Source organism: Phyllostomus discolor, chromosome 1 (genome assembly GCF_004126475.2).
Source record: "Phyllostomus discolor isolate MPI-MPIP mPhyDis1 chromosome 1, mPhyDis1.pri.v3, whole genome shotgun sequence".
Taxonomy (NCBI): domain Eukaryota; kingdom Metazoa; phylum Chordata; class Mammalia; order Chiroptera; family Phyllostomidae; genus Phyllostomus; species Phyllostomus discolor.
Genome location: NC_040903.2, coordinates 125,448,064 through 125,463,892, shown reverse-complemented (window position 1 = coordinate 125,463,892; position 15,829 = coordinate 125,448,064).

The window sequence follows — 15,829 nt, the reverse complement described above, 5'->3', positions numbered from 1 at the left end:
AGTCAGAGTACATATAGGAGGCAATCAATCAATCTCTCTCTCTCTTTCTCCCCTCTCCCTCTTCCTCCCTCCGTGTCTCTCCCTTCCTCTCTCTCTAAAATCAATAATAAAAAATATCTTCAGGTAAGGATTAAAAAATTAGAAACTGATTTAAATAAATATTTATCTAAAATTTATATGTAAATGGTATTACACACATGTAATGATGCTCAACATCATTTGTCATGAGGGCAAAATAAATCAAAGCTACAATGAGATATTACTTCACACCCACTATGATGGCTATTTTCTAAAATATAAGTAATGACAAATAGTAGCAGTGATGTGGAGAAATTGGAACACTCACACATTGGTTATGAAGTTGTAAAATAATGCAGTCATTTTGGAAAACAGTTTCACAGTAATTCCAAATGTTAATAAACAGTTACTATATGACCCAGGAATTTCCCTGCTAGAAAAATACTCAAGAAAATTGAAAACATACTTTCACACAAAAACTTACACGCAAATATCCATAGAATTATTATTTTAATGGTCAAAAAGCATAAATCAGTTGCCCAACAACTATGAAAAGCTAAATAAAATGTGGAAATATACAGGGAAATGTTACTGGTAATAAAAAGATTGATGTACTGATACTTGATATATCATGAATAAATCTTGAAAATGTGCTATGGAAAGAAGCCAGGCACAAAAGTCCACATATTGCATGATTTCACTTATATGAAGTGTCCAGAATATGAAAACTTATAGAAAAAGAAAATAGATTAGTGGTTGCCAAAGGCAAAGAATGGAAGTATGTGCCTAAGAATGAGTCTGGTGCTTCTTTCTGAAGTGATAAAAATAATCTGAAATTAGGTAGTGGAGATGGATGTATAAGTCTGTGAATATACTGGAAACCACTAAATTTTATACTTCAAACAAGTGAATTATATTTTATGTAAATTATATCATAATAAAGCAGTGTTTGAAAACAAAAAATATTTAGGCAGATCCTTTTAAATTTGGGACTATATCAAAGACTATTTAAATTTTTTTAAAGTTTAAAAAAATGAATAAAAGCTATAACAGATTAACTTTAAAAACAGTGAAGAGAAAACAATGTAAATAATTCTACAACACAATTGTCCTGGACTCTTCAAAAACTCCATGTCAGGTAATATCAAAAAAATATAGTGAAACTGCAGGATTAGAAAGAGAATAAAGAGAATCACCAAACAAATGACAAACAAATGAGCCCTATGCAAACAAACTGGCACTTATTATTCTACTCAATAATTTTTCAATGTTTCAAAACTTAAAAAAGAAATATGAAAATACTATATTGTGCTCTGCCATACATTTTAAAAAACTGGACAAATAAGTAACAATATAATTCACACAATTATTATATATGATAAAATGCATGCCATTCTATATAAGATAAAGCCATTTATGCTTGAGGTAAACATAGTCATCTTTTCTGTGATAATAAAAGGGTTATGCTTCCTGTAGCCCCAGGTTAAAATAATATCCGTTGAAATAAGGACACGGACATCAAGTAATTATCTGATTTTCAAAAAACAATGCATAGACATAACAAGCATTCCATGGCTTCACACCATCAAATCACATCATTTTCGAGGAATTATTCTTTAGAAGATGCACCATGCACTGAGCTGCAGTAGCCAAGTTTATTCAGTGGATTCTACTCACCTGGAATTTAATCATTAACCAGAGAATGACAAATACAGATTGCAAACCCATTCTGCACAATGTTTCTTAAGTAAACATCATTGCTTATGTAGTTCTGTTTGCTAACTTGATACCAATACTCCTTTCTCAACTAAAACCATAACTTCTGGACTCTGTGAATGCTTACAGATACATTGTTTGATTTCAAATAAGATAAGCAAGTAGAGGCATTTCTTCTGCCTGAATCTTGAAAAAACATGAAGAATGAAACAGATAATACATCATCCTTTCACAACTATACCAGTTTAGATAGTTATTGCCTTCAGTAGTTAGAGACTATGATACCCCATAAATTATTTGAATATCCAGATGCCATATGTTTGGCATAACAATTGGAATTCTCATGTGTTCTAACCATAATGCCAGAAATCATTACATAATTCCTTTTGAATTTCAATGAAAATCTTTAATTTTAAAAAAAGAAAACATTCAGACAGTTATATATCAAACATACCCATAGCTTTAAAACACACTAATGTTCTGAAATATTTCATATGTCCCTTAAATAAAAAGCTGCAATTAAAACTGCTACCCAAAGGGTTGAAACTTCCTTACCCTTTTTATTACCAAACACACAGACCAAAAAAAAAAAAAAATCAGAGGTTTACCTGTTTACCATCACAAAAGCCAAACCTGTGAGGCACATACTGGTTTAAAATTATAGAGGCTTTATTCAGGTGGTGTGTGATCTGGGAGAATGGCAGACTTGTGTCTCCACGCTTATCTCCTCAGCAATACCAAGGCAAAAGCCGGTGTCCAGAGTTCCTGCTCCATTTAATACAGTCCTTAGGAACCCCAAGGAAGCTGTAAGCAGTTATCCAGGTAGATTTGCATGTCCCTGGCTGCAGTTCATTTCAGGCTCCCTCCTGGAATCTGCATGTAGCTCCTACTTGGTCATGTGCCATGCAGCTGCTAGGACAGCAAGAGAGTGTGCTTCCAGGAAAGAGAGTAGGAATGCACCAGCAATTGCATCACCAGGTCAACAAGAGAGCGAAAAAGTTCCCTCCTGGAGGCCCTGGGTCTCCTGGCTGCTAAGAACATGTGGCCCATGGAGAGAACAGGCCTGTGTACCGTGCATGTGCAGGTCGTAAGCACATGATCCATGAGCCTGAGAGAGATTTCTTTGTTCCCCCGGGGACTACACTAGTTTGGGGGTGTGGCAAACCAGCTGCTTTCACACGCTTCAGCGGGATTCACCTCCCAACCAATCCTTTCTTTCGTCAGGCTAGGCTGACAGGCCTCTTAGGTTCAACACTCCTCAGCACGAGATTTTTACTTCTATGGCGCATGTGCCAGCCTCCCCCTGGTCCCACCCTCAAAGCTGATACTGAACGGCTGGGGGTGGGGGCACTTTTTCTGCTATCAAATTATGTTACTAGCCTTTCACATTTTCAGGGTAAGAACCCCCCTCTGCTGCCATCTTGACCAATGGCGGAGATTCCCTGGCTCCCGGGACAGACTATCTACTGCTAATATTTTCATCTTCCTCTTCTCTGTATGTTTCCACTATAATTCCATACTCATGCACACATGCATATTCACACATGCATATTCATTTTCTTCAGTATTCACTAAATAAATATCTAATGGGAAACATGTGTTTAGAGATAATCACTCAAAACCTTTGTAACCAGAGGCAAAATTAACTGTACCTTAATATTAACATATTTATAAAGACATTAAATACCCATAGGAAGTGTTATAATACTTAGAGAAGTACACACTGTAGTAAAGGAATGCATCTTATCTTGAGTTCGGTATACTTATTTTAAAAATAGTTTAGCTGAAACAGTGCAAAACTCAATGAATAATGGCTTGTAAGTCAATATTGTTCATTTTCCTTATAAAATAAGATTAAGAGACCGTTCTTGTCTTTGTTTCAAATATTCAAAGATTCAAACTCTTTGAAGCTTTCTAACATATAATCAATTCTTAATTTTCCACATGTACTTTATAAAATATATATATATATGGGTTCAGGTTTCTATATATGTGACTTCTTAATAATGTTCAATTCCTCTGTATTTTGTTGATTATCTGCTCTGCCATTTATTTCTGAGAAACAGAAATTATACCATACTCTGTTTTTAATAATGCATTATCTTATCCAAAGTTGTCTAATTGGGGAGGTTGGTTTGGGTATTTGCCTATAATTATTTTTGTAAAGAGCATATACAGCAGCTAGATTTTGTACTTAGTTATCATATATATTTATCCACCCTGAGGCTTTCTGTCTTATTGAACAATTTTTTTAAATGTATCTCTATTGCTTTCTTTTTACTATATTTTTTCACTGATAAAAATAAGGAATAATATCTTAATTGCCTTTTCTTTTTTTTTCCTTCAAAGCTTTTCTTTGTTTCATTTCTCTATCCATTACTCCTTTGGACTGATTCCTTTTTACTCCTTTATTTTTTAATTTATATGTCTCATGGTTATATTTGAGAATTTTTTACTTGCCTTTTAATCTGACAAAGCTGAAAGTTAATCAAAATTCATATTTTGCTGGTAAATAATACAAAACAACTAGCTGCTGTTACAGATATTCAAAACAACCTTTCTTTAAACATAAACCATCCAGACACAAATGATCATGTCTGAGTGGTAAATAGTAACAGGAGTAGCAGGAACTTCACTACTGAGCATCCTCGTATCTGAAACAGCCCTATTTCTGAGAGATTTCTATCACTTATGACACCAACGCACACACACTATGCACAGAAATACATAGCATGATAAGTGGATGTGTGGTTAAAGCAGGGATACTGACAATGCATCGAGGGTCTACTAGGTTGGAAATGGTAAATATAAATTTACCTTGAACTACAACTTCTTTGTTTACTTCCCATTCTTTGTTCTTCCTCTGCTCACTTCTTTCTGTGCACACCCCCTCGAAGGCACTCCACAAGACCCGAAGGCAAGCTCCAGCCATCTATTTTAATTTGCATACACACACACACACAGCATCACATCTAAGGATTTAATGTTAATACTATCCTGAAGATTTGGAAGTCTACATAGACATGAAACATTCACATTAAATAATATTTGGTAAAAGTAACAAGCAGATCTTTGAGATAATTGTACATTATCATAATTGTATAGTAATTTTCTTCTGCTTTACTTTGATGGTCCACCTGAGCACCAGGGTTTAAAATGTTTTATTTTGTATAACATAAAAATTTAATTTCAGAATAACTTCTAAACATGGTTGACTACCTTTATTACTCTGTACAGCTGTAAAATTGTTTTGATATAGTTTTAAGAAGAATATTAAAATGTTTCAGTTATAAGGTAGAATTTTCATTATTTTAAATTACATTTTTTAAAGATTTCTAAGCAAAGCAAATGTCTTATGATGAAATGATATTATACACTTATATGTATTAATTCTAACTGAAACTAAAAATTAACCCCTAAGAGTCTCTAGAATGATGAATTATTATACAAAGATTCTTAAGGTTATAAATTGGTATAACGTTCTATTACTTTAGAGTAATTGCTCCACTTGATACAGTCAAGTCTATTTTTTAGCCACAATAATTGCACACACACACACAATTAGGTAGCTCAGGTAGTTTTGCAAAATATTAATAAAAATCTGACTTGAGATTTTGCTTAAACATATTATTAATTTGAGTTCAATTTGCTTATGTTAGCAAAAACTCCTGCTTTTTTGATATTCAAAGTGGTAAGTAATGAAGAAAAGATACACAACCTTCAGCCTTTTGGCATGATACTTCAATATTTGGTATGGCATGATACTCCAATATTTCATCCAATAGTTATATATTTCTAATTATTTTAAAGAAATGATAATCTGTTAGAAGTGTCAGCACTATGTTAAATTTTGTTTTTAAGAAGTATGAGGTAATCCACAGAAATCAATTATGTCTTCTACTTTTTCTATTATTCTTAATCATGTTTTTAAAGATTTTATTTATTTATTTTTAGAGAGGGAAGGGAGGGAGGGGGAGAGAGAGAGAGAGAGAGAGAGAAAGAGAGAGAGAGAGAGAGAGAGAGAGACATCAATGTGTGGTTGCTGGGGGTTATGGCCTGCAACCCAGGAATGTACCCTGGCTGGGAATCGAACCTGGGACACTTTGGTTCCCAGTCCGCACTCAATCCACTGAGCTACGCCAGCCAGGGCTATACTTAATCATTTTTAAAGTTCATGAATTAGTCACTGGCTAATCAATGGTTCCAATCTATTTGTAAGTGAACAATTATTAGATACATTAAAATATTTATTTTTTCATATTAAAACATTAAATCTTTACACATTAGTAAAAATCTACTTGACTATATTATTTCTGGAAAATCATGTTAGCAATGTAAATATTATAAAACTCTACTATAAACTATGTTCCCTAAAATCAAATAATTTTTAAACTTTTACAGTTTAATAAGAATACTTCTTTAGCATCACACAGTAGATATTGGCTGTGGAAATAATGACAAAATAACTAGTAAATGCAAGAGAGGTACATACAAACTTTGGAATAAATCCTACTTATCAAAAAATAACTAGGTTATTGAACGTTTTGTAAAACATTTATAAAACATTCAGTGCTTATTTATTGAGCAAAAAAAAAAACAGTTATTGACTTTGGCATTGGAACATAATTGTGAGAGGTGATTAACTTTTAATTCTAATAGCTCTTAAAATTATTTTAAAGTAGACCCACTTTTACCATTTGTCTAAAATAAGGCCTACTTTGTGCTTCCAAGGAATAATGTTTAGAATTTTGCTCCAATACTATTGAAGAGCACAGGTTGTAGATGATGTCTACAAACCATCATTTGAATACAGCCAAGGTATTTTTCTTAAATTAAAATCTGATTACTTTTTTAGTCAAAAATATTTGAATGCCTCCCATCCACCAGCAGGATAAAATCCAAATGCATTACATATCTATGGGGCTCTTCATAATCTGATCCTACATCATGCCCAGTGTCAGTATGAGACATTTTCGTAACAGATCTTCCATGCCAATCACATTCAAGAGTCTTCCAAACACATGATGATCCCAGTGCCTGGAAGATTGGCATATTCTGTCCTTTCTACTTAGATTGTTTTCTACCAATTACATTAATAGCTGGAAAATTCTTGAACAAGTTGAGATTTTAGCTAAATCCTTATTCTTTCTATTCATCTACTCTATATCATGAGAATTACCTAAGTTACCCTTCAGCAACATGAAATTATATAATAACAATGCTAGTTAAATACACTGTTGAGCACTAAATTTGTGAATTTACTGTGGTAAACATTTTATATAAATTATTGCAATTAATCACAAAATTTTATTTATAGATTATTAAGTTTAAGCTTTGGGAGAATATAGGGATTGAATTATAAGACTAGCATGTGATATAATTAGAATTCATATCAGACACTTTAAAAATATTTTTTTCAAGCCGTGGCTGGCGTAGCTCAGTGGATTGAGCACTGGCTTGGAACCAAAGTGTCCCAGGTTCGATTCCCAGCCAGGGTACATTCCTGGGTTGCAGGCCATAACCCCCAGCAACCGCACATTGATGTTTCTCTCTCTCTCTCTATCTCCCTCTCCCTCTCCCTCCCTCCCTCCCTCCCTCCCCCCTCTAAAAAAAAATAAATAAAATCTTTAAAATATATATTTTTTCAGTTTTATTGAGAAATAATTGACATATATCACTATATACATTTAAGGCATGTATCACTGTATAAGTTTAAGTCATACAGGATGATGGTTTGAATTATATATATCATTAAGTGATTACCACAATGTCTTTAGATAACATGCACCTTCCTTTATGTTTTTATGTCAATTACCATTCTTTGCTTCCTTTCAAAAAATTCCTTTTCAAATTTCTTTTAAAACAGATCTGGTGGTAATGAACTCCTTCAGCTTTTGTTTCTTGGGAAAGTCTTTACCCCTACAGCTTTGCCTGATACAGAATTGATGGTTGACAGTTACTTTCTTTCAATATTTTAAATATGTCATCCCAAAAGTTTCTGTTTAGAAATCTGCTGATAGCTTTATGGGGGTTGCCTTAAACTGGCGTTTTTTCTCTTGCTGTTCCTAAAATTTTTCCTTTGTCTTTGACTTCTTAGCAATTTAATTATAATGTGTCTTGGTGCAGCCCCCTTTTGTATTTAACCTATTTGGGATCCTTTTGACCTTATGGACCCGGCTGTCAATTTCTTTCCCTAGATTTGGGATCCTTTCAGTTTTTCTTGCTTTAAACATACTTTCTGTTTCTCTTCTCCTTCTAGAATTCCTATAATATAAATTTTTTTATCTTGCCTCATAATTCCTCTAAGTTTTTTCACTCTTTTTTATTCTCTTTTATTTTTATTCCTTTGGGTAATTCCCAATGTCTTATCCTCCAGATTACTTGAATCAGATATTTCTGAAGTCAAATCTCTATGCTAAAAATCACAACCTTCCTAGGTTACACATATCATACTGTGCATACTTAATGTTAACACATATATATTTATTTGTGTCTCACATTTGTACTGCTTTAAGGCAGCATTTGTTCATATTTGTTTTCATGCTTTCTGGTGAATACTATAAACGTAATAGATATATATTATATTTTGTACCATTATTTCAATCTAAGCAAAAATAGCATTGTTTATGTATTATTATGCTCTTTTTATATAAACTATACCAGTAAGATTACCACTTCCAGAGATAAATACATGAATCACCATAAAGAGTATAGCTTGGACTTCTAGGATGATGGCTATTTAAATTGTATTTTCTACTTTGCTTACTAGAAGTTATCCAAAAGCATCAAAGAAAAGAGAGATAATAACAATAATGCAGTCCATTTTCAGGAATCCTAAGAATAAAGTATAAGCTTAAGATGTCAAAATACGTTCCAACCTCATAAGTTAGGACAAGTAAAAATAGTGATCACAGGACAGTGAGAGATCTTCTTGATTAAAGAAAGCTCACCGAGAGTGAAATTAAGTATTTACCAACAATCATGCATAACTCTGGCTATTATTTACAAGCTCTTTTCACAGAAACTATTCACCAACAAAAAGGGCTAGAAAAAACACAGAAAAATCCATCTCTTAAAATAATTTGAGAATTACTAAGGAAGCTAGGATTTGATGGACCAAGGGAACTGGAGAGAAACAAAACATTGTATTGAATCCTTCACTGTGCTTTCCTTCTATACATATTTTCTGATTCTGGTAGAGATTTTGGTAGTCTCATGGATCTAGAGAGACAAAAATCAGAAAACAGCTATCACAAGGCATGTGAGGCCAACACCATGGGAATAAAGGGAGCATATAGAAGTGACATTAACATACAGTGTGATTTTCCCTTTGCAACGTCTGATTATTTGTAAGGAGCTAATAAAATATTGAAAAGCCAAGCAGAGCTTTTGACTATCTCCTAATTAGTGAGGTGGAAGAATGTGGATTTTAAGGAGTGTTATTGACATACATGAAGGAGGATGTCAGTAACTCGGGTAAAAGCCAGGCTTTCCATTGGGATTCCTGAAGCACTAGGTTACAAGAGTATCGGATAATTGGTACTAGAATAGCTTTCATAAAGATGGAAACTTAGCTCTAAATCAGCTCAAATTTATCTTTCCTTACTCTGAATGTCTAATGTAGGAAAACAGCACAGAGTGAAGGTAGATAACATTAATCATAGCATTAACAAATGTTAATACAGAATATCTAGCATGCAATAACAAATTATAATGTAGACATAATGGCAGGAAAAAGAGACACAAATAGAAATTAAACTATAGATGATATAGGTAATGAGGTTTCCAGACACGAACTTTAAAGTTATTGTGATTAATATGTTTGAAATGATAGATAATAAGATTTATTATTTCATCTGATAACTGAAATTTAGCATTATTGAATGGTAATTATAGAATGAAGAAAATCAATCTTAAAGATTTAACAAATAGGTATAATAAACAAATCAGACTCAGAAGAAAGAGTTAAACTGAAATATAGGCCATTGCCAGTTTGAAGCAATAAAAGAAAAATGGATAAAAATACAAGAAAGAGAAAAAGTCATATGAGGCCACATTTATTTATTTTTTCATATTGAGAAGAAGAAAGCCGCAGAAGAATAAGCAAAAGAAGTTGGGAGAAAAAATTCCGGACGAGTTTAAGACCTCGAGTTTTGAAACACTAAAGGAAGACATCAAGATACAGATTCAAGAATTACTATAAACATAAAAGTGGTAAAAGGAAAGAAAACCACACTTAAAAACATCACAGTAAGACAATCTATAGTAATAAAATAACAATAAGCTATCCAGATTACATAGACATATTATCTTCAAAGGAACAACAAAAAACCTGAAAGTTACCTCACCGAAGAAATTATTAATCCAGATGAAAATGGGATAGAATATTTACAGGGCTAAAAGAAATTAATAAATTAAAAAATAAATAAAACATTTTTATTCATTGAAAGGAAGTAAGAAAAGATTTTTAAGAAGTAAAAATTAGATGGTACAAATAAAAAATCAAATTTAAAAAGGTGGACAGAAAATGAACTGTCAGTAATTACACTAATGGTAAATTGAGTAACTAAACACCTGTAAAATAGCAAGATTGATGAAATTAGAAAAGAAAAACCTCATGCTTACAAAATAACACATATTTTTATACCAAATAGCATACCTTTAAAAAATATAGAGCAGCTGCAAAAAGAAGAGCAAAAAGGGAAAATCCAAAAACAGAAATGGTAATTTTTAACAAGCATCTCTTAACAGATGATAGAAAAAGCTGAGACAGACTAAGGATAGAAAAGTCTTGTTAGCATGATGATTATGTGTCTTTTACAATGTTAACCCCACCTTGCATATGTGAAGTAAACCCCTCTAAGAACATTTTTCATATGTTTCCAGAATGAGTTATTTCTATCTACAGTAATTTGGAGAGTTTATTGTAAAGCCATTTGCATATAGGTTTTCTTTAACATATTCAAGTATCCAGATTTTCAATTATTTGTTCATATCTAACTCTTTTAATTTGTTTTAAGTCCTTTTTAATATTTCATACAAAAATGTTTAATTTTTGGTAAAAAGTCTTAATAATATCATTTTGCCTTTTAAAATATATTTTATTGATTATGCTATTAATTTTCCCCTTCCCCCCTTTTATTCCCCTTTACCTTGCATCCCCCTCCCACCCTCATTTTCCACCCCCTTAGCGCATGTCCATGGGTCATACATATAAGTTCTTTGGCTTCTACATTTCCTATACTATTCTTAACCTCCCCCTGTCTATTTTGTACTTACCTTATTTTTCTTGTTCCCTGTACCTTTTTCCCTGTTCTTCCCTTCCACCTCCCCAGTGCTAACCCTCCAGTGATCTCTATTTCTGTGATTCACTAGGGACAGAATTCTAGTTGCTTGCTTAGCTTGTTTTTGTTTTTTTTTAGGTTCACTTGTTGATAGTTGTGAGTTTGTTGTCATTTTATGGTTCATATGAACAGTAAATGTTCATATGAATGAACACAAAATATGAACAAATGTTCATATTTTGATCATCTTCTTTTTCATAGATAAGTCCCTTTAAGATTCATATAATGAGGGTTTGGTGGTAATGAGTTCCTTTAACTTGACCTTATCTGGGAAGCACTTGATCTGCTCTTCCATTCTAAATAATAACTTTGCTGGATAGAGTAATCTTGCATGTAGGTCCTTGCCTTTCATGACTTAGAATACTTATTTCCAGCCCCTTCTTGCCTGCAAGGTTTCTTTTGAGAACTCAGCTGATAGTCTTATGGGAACTCCTTTGTAGGTAACTGTCTCCTTGTCTCTTGCTGCTTTTAAGATTCTCTCCTTGTCTTTCATCTTGGCTAATGTAATTATGATGTGCTTTGGTGTGTGCTTCCTTGGGTCCAACTTCTTTGGGATTCTCTGAACTTCCTGGACTTCCCCTAAGTCTATTTCCTTTACTAGATTGGGACAGTTTTCCTTCATTATTTTTTCAAATAAGTTTTCAAGTTCTTGCTCTTTCTTTTCTCCTTCTGGCACCCTATGACTCAGATGTTGAAACATTTAAAGTTGTCCTGGACGTTCCTAAGCCTCTCATCACTTTTTTGAATTAATTGTTTTTTCATTCTCTTCTGGTGAACCATTTACTACTTCCTGCTGGTCCAAACTGTTGATTTGAGTCTCACTTTCCTTCCCATTATTGTTGGTTCCCTGTGCGTTTTCCTTTATTTCACTTTGCATAGCCTTCACTTTTCCCTCTATTTTGTGATCATACTCAACCAATGCTGTGAGCATCCTGATTACCAATGTTTTGAACTCTGCATCGATAGGCTGGCTATCTCTTCATCAGTTAGTTGTATTTTTTTCTGGAGCTTTGATCTGTTCTTTCATTTGGGCCATATTTTTTTTTGTCTCAGTAATGGGCAGGAGCCTTAGGTGTATACCAGGGCAGGGCAACCTATTTTGCTGTGTTATGGCACTGCATGTGGGGGAGGGGTTTGAGATGGAACAGTGCCACTTGCTGAGCTCTTGGCTGGCTTTCAGTCACTTCTCCCACTACCCACAGGCAAATTGGGCCCTTCTGGTGCTGATTGCTGGGTGGGTGTGTTTGTGTACATTTTGGGACCCTGTGGACCTCTCCAAGGAACTCTTCTATGAAGCTGGGAGTTTCTCCCACAGTCTCAGCCCACACAGGTATTTTCAATCAGATGTTTGAGGCTGTATTTTCCCTCACTGGGACCCTGGGTTGCACGCTCTGTCTCACTCCCCAGTTGTTCCTCTAGGTTTATCCACATGCAAATGTGGGACCACTGGCTCTGCCAGCCCCCATGTCATTCGGTCCTCCACCCACTACCTTGCTGAGAGTCCTCTCCACCCCACTGCCAGTCTCCGCCTCTCCTGGTGATCTGGATGAATATTTCTTCTTTAACTCCTTGGTTGTTGGACTTCCATATGGTGCAATTTTCCTGCATTTCTGGTTGTTTTTTGTTTTTAAATTTGTTGTTGTCTTTCTTTTGGTTGTGCAAGGAGGCACAGTGTGTCTACCTTTGCCTCCATCTTGGCCAGAAGTCATTTTTGCCTTTTTGATACCTATTGTTTCTAGAGTGGTATATCCTTTATTTGTCTGTGTAATTTCAAATACTGGCAATGTTAATGTTGTCATTTTTCCCCTGGTAATTATTACTAGGTGTTACAGTATACAGTATACTTAACTATTACAGTATACTTAATCTTTTGTCTTTGTAGGTTTTCACTAGGTATACTACTTTTATTTCAATAGTTTATTCCTTTTTTACTTTTTCTTTTACATTTTTTGTTTTTATTAGCATTATCAGATGAAAAATTAAATCATTTATTTTAGCTTTTAACTCTTCTGCTTTTCTAACATGCAATTCTTACTGTTGATTTTGAGTATGTTTTACATTTTTAATCAGTTAATTACATTTTATTCAATTAATTGCATTTTCAAATTTATGTTCCAATTTCCTCTTTGAAACACAAACTTCTTAGAACTACACTGTTTTCATACAGTTGCCAATTTTCTCTTTATTTCTTTTTAAATATGTTTCTAGGTTAACTGTGATCAGATAGTAATTTCTGAATAATTTCAAAACTATTAAATTTATAGAGATTCTGTTCTGCAACTAGCTCAGAAAAGACACCCTTAACAGATCGGGACAATCTTACAGGATGAACCAGAGGTATTATATAGTGATATTGCCCCCAAAGCCAGACTATGTGGGTCCATGACACAAGTACAAGAAGTGGCTCCTCTCACTATTAAACTTCTTACAAAATGTGTGCCTCCCATGCCAGTGAAGTTGAACTTTGAAAGTTTGGAGTTCTTAGTTCACAAGGCAGTGCTGCTCAAAAAGGGGGCACAGCCAGCTCTATTGAATTGCAAGATGAGACTATCACCTGGCCTTTTTGTTTCTTATGCCATTAAACCAACTGGCAGAAACAGGGTTTATCCCATAGGTTTGCACTATTACAATGAAAGCATAAAGGCGTATTTCTGGAACTCATGGAATTCTATGAAACAACTCAATACTTCCCTAGCAAAGAGTTAGTAGAAACTGCAGTGTGTGTGTGTTTTTTTTAATGAAAATTCAGTGCTTTTGGATCACTCATTTGAGTAAAAGAACTGACCATCTGAGGTTCTATCTGAGAGTAAAGAAATATCAAATTAGTAGAAGGAAGCCATAGATATTAATCATAGCCTGTGATTAATTATAAAATCAATAACTATAGTATTTTATTATACTTTCTCTTTCCTTAGTATATGTTTATGTTTACTTGTCTTGCTAACTATTTTATTCCCTTTTCTTTTGTTTAATATATAAATTGTTAGAGATTTAGTCTTTAGGTAACATAATAATCAATGGAATTGCTGTGAATTTGATGCATGAATAATATAAACAGCAATGGCTACAGTGAATGTTAAGATTGTGAATTTCCTCATTTTGTAGAAACACAAAGTGATTTTATCAGTGTAAGAAAGTTTGATAGTATCCAGAAAGGTATATATAGAAGCTAAGTATACAAATAGGACAATGTCATTGATCAATTCATTGATTCTCGACTCCAAATCCATTGTTCATCGCTTGCTCTGAAAAAAAATAAAATAAATATTGTTACTTTGCTATCTGGCACAGTGTTAAATTTTGTCAATAGAGGGCACTGGGGGACAATGATAGAAAATGAGCTTTCTCTTCCTTGTTTTGGTGTGCTCCTCTCATCAGTCAGTGAGTACAGTTCAGATTTCTTTTGCTATTTCTTCAGCACCATGCAACTTGAAAAATATGACCTATTACAAGAGACAGCTTCCCTCAGCACCCACTAAAACAACATTGTGGCAGAGTGGCAGAACACTTCTCTGTGACTGACCTTTCTCAGTTCATCCAACTTAGTTACTTCGTAGCAGTGTCACTGGCAGGATACTTCCCTATGACAGACTTCTCCAGGGATCCTTCTTAGACAATTTTGCAGCAAAGGGCCGCCAAGAGGACAATTTCCAAGGAGTTGTATGAACAACATAGGACCTTAGGAAATGTCTCTGCTATCCATTGAACTGTGGGTGTGTCCTTGCCAATTAGATCTGTATTTCAGTTTTGGGATCTGTTTATATGCAATTTCTCACTCTTGGGGGAGTGGCTGCTACTTATATCTGCTACTCTTATCTTCTTTAGATATCTCTTTTCCTCTCGCAAGCTAACTTCCATTACTGCCATCTCCTGCTGATAATACTGTGGCAGGTTGAATAATGGCCCCTCAAAACAACTGCATTCTAATTCCTACAACCTGTGAAAAATGTTACCTTATATCTCAAAAGGTACTCAGCAGATGTAATTAAACTAAGACTCTTAAGAAGTAGAAATTATCCTATATTATTCAGGTGGGTCTTGATGTAATCACCAGTATCCTTACAAGAGGTAGTCAAAGGGCTGTTTAACTACAGAAGAGGATAAGACAATGTGACCAGGGAAACATATTCGAGTGATGCATACACAAATGAATGGAGTGCTGACAGCCCCCAGAAGCTGAAATAGCCTAGGAATGGGCTCTCCTCTGGAGCCTCCAGAAGAAACAAGCACTGCTAACATCTTGACTTTAGGCCAGTAAAATTGAATTCTAGATTCTAAAATTTTAAGAAAATGAGTATGTTGTTTAAGACACAAAAGTCATGACAATATGTTAGCAACAATAAGAAGCTAATATAATATTTTATATTAAACTTCTCTGTTCAAATTATTGCCTGATTTTTGTCACCTGATAGGACTGCAACTGATACACTCTTGCATGAATGTGAAGTATTTTTGATACTTCTTGATCAACATGGAAAAGAATGCAATTTACAAATCAATGGCTGCTGGTCATATATTTAAACTGTTAATCTGTTCTTCAAAGATGCTATGTTTGATATGAAAGGTCTGATCATAGATACTTCTAAATTGATCTTCTGGTACAAACTTTATATGGCAGGATCCATTTTGCTATAGTGGATTATAGACTGGTGAGTTAAACAGGGTTATGATGGGACCACTGTGGTTATATCCCTTAAAGTGGCACTGTTCTCTGTCATACTCCTGAGTGTGACATTTTATTTGATTTATGA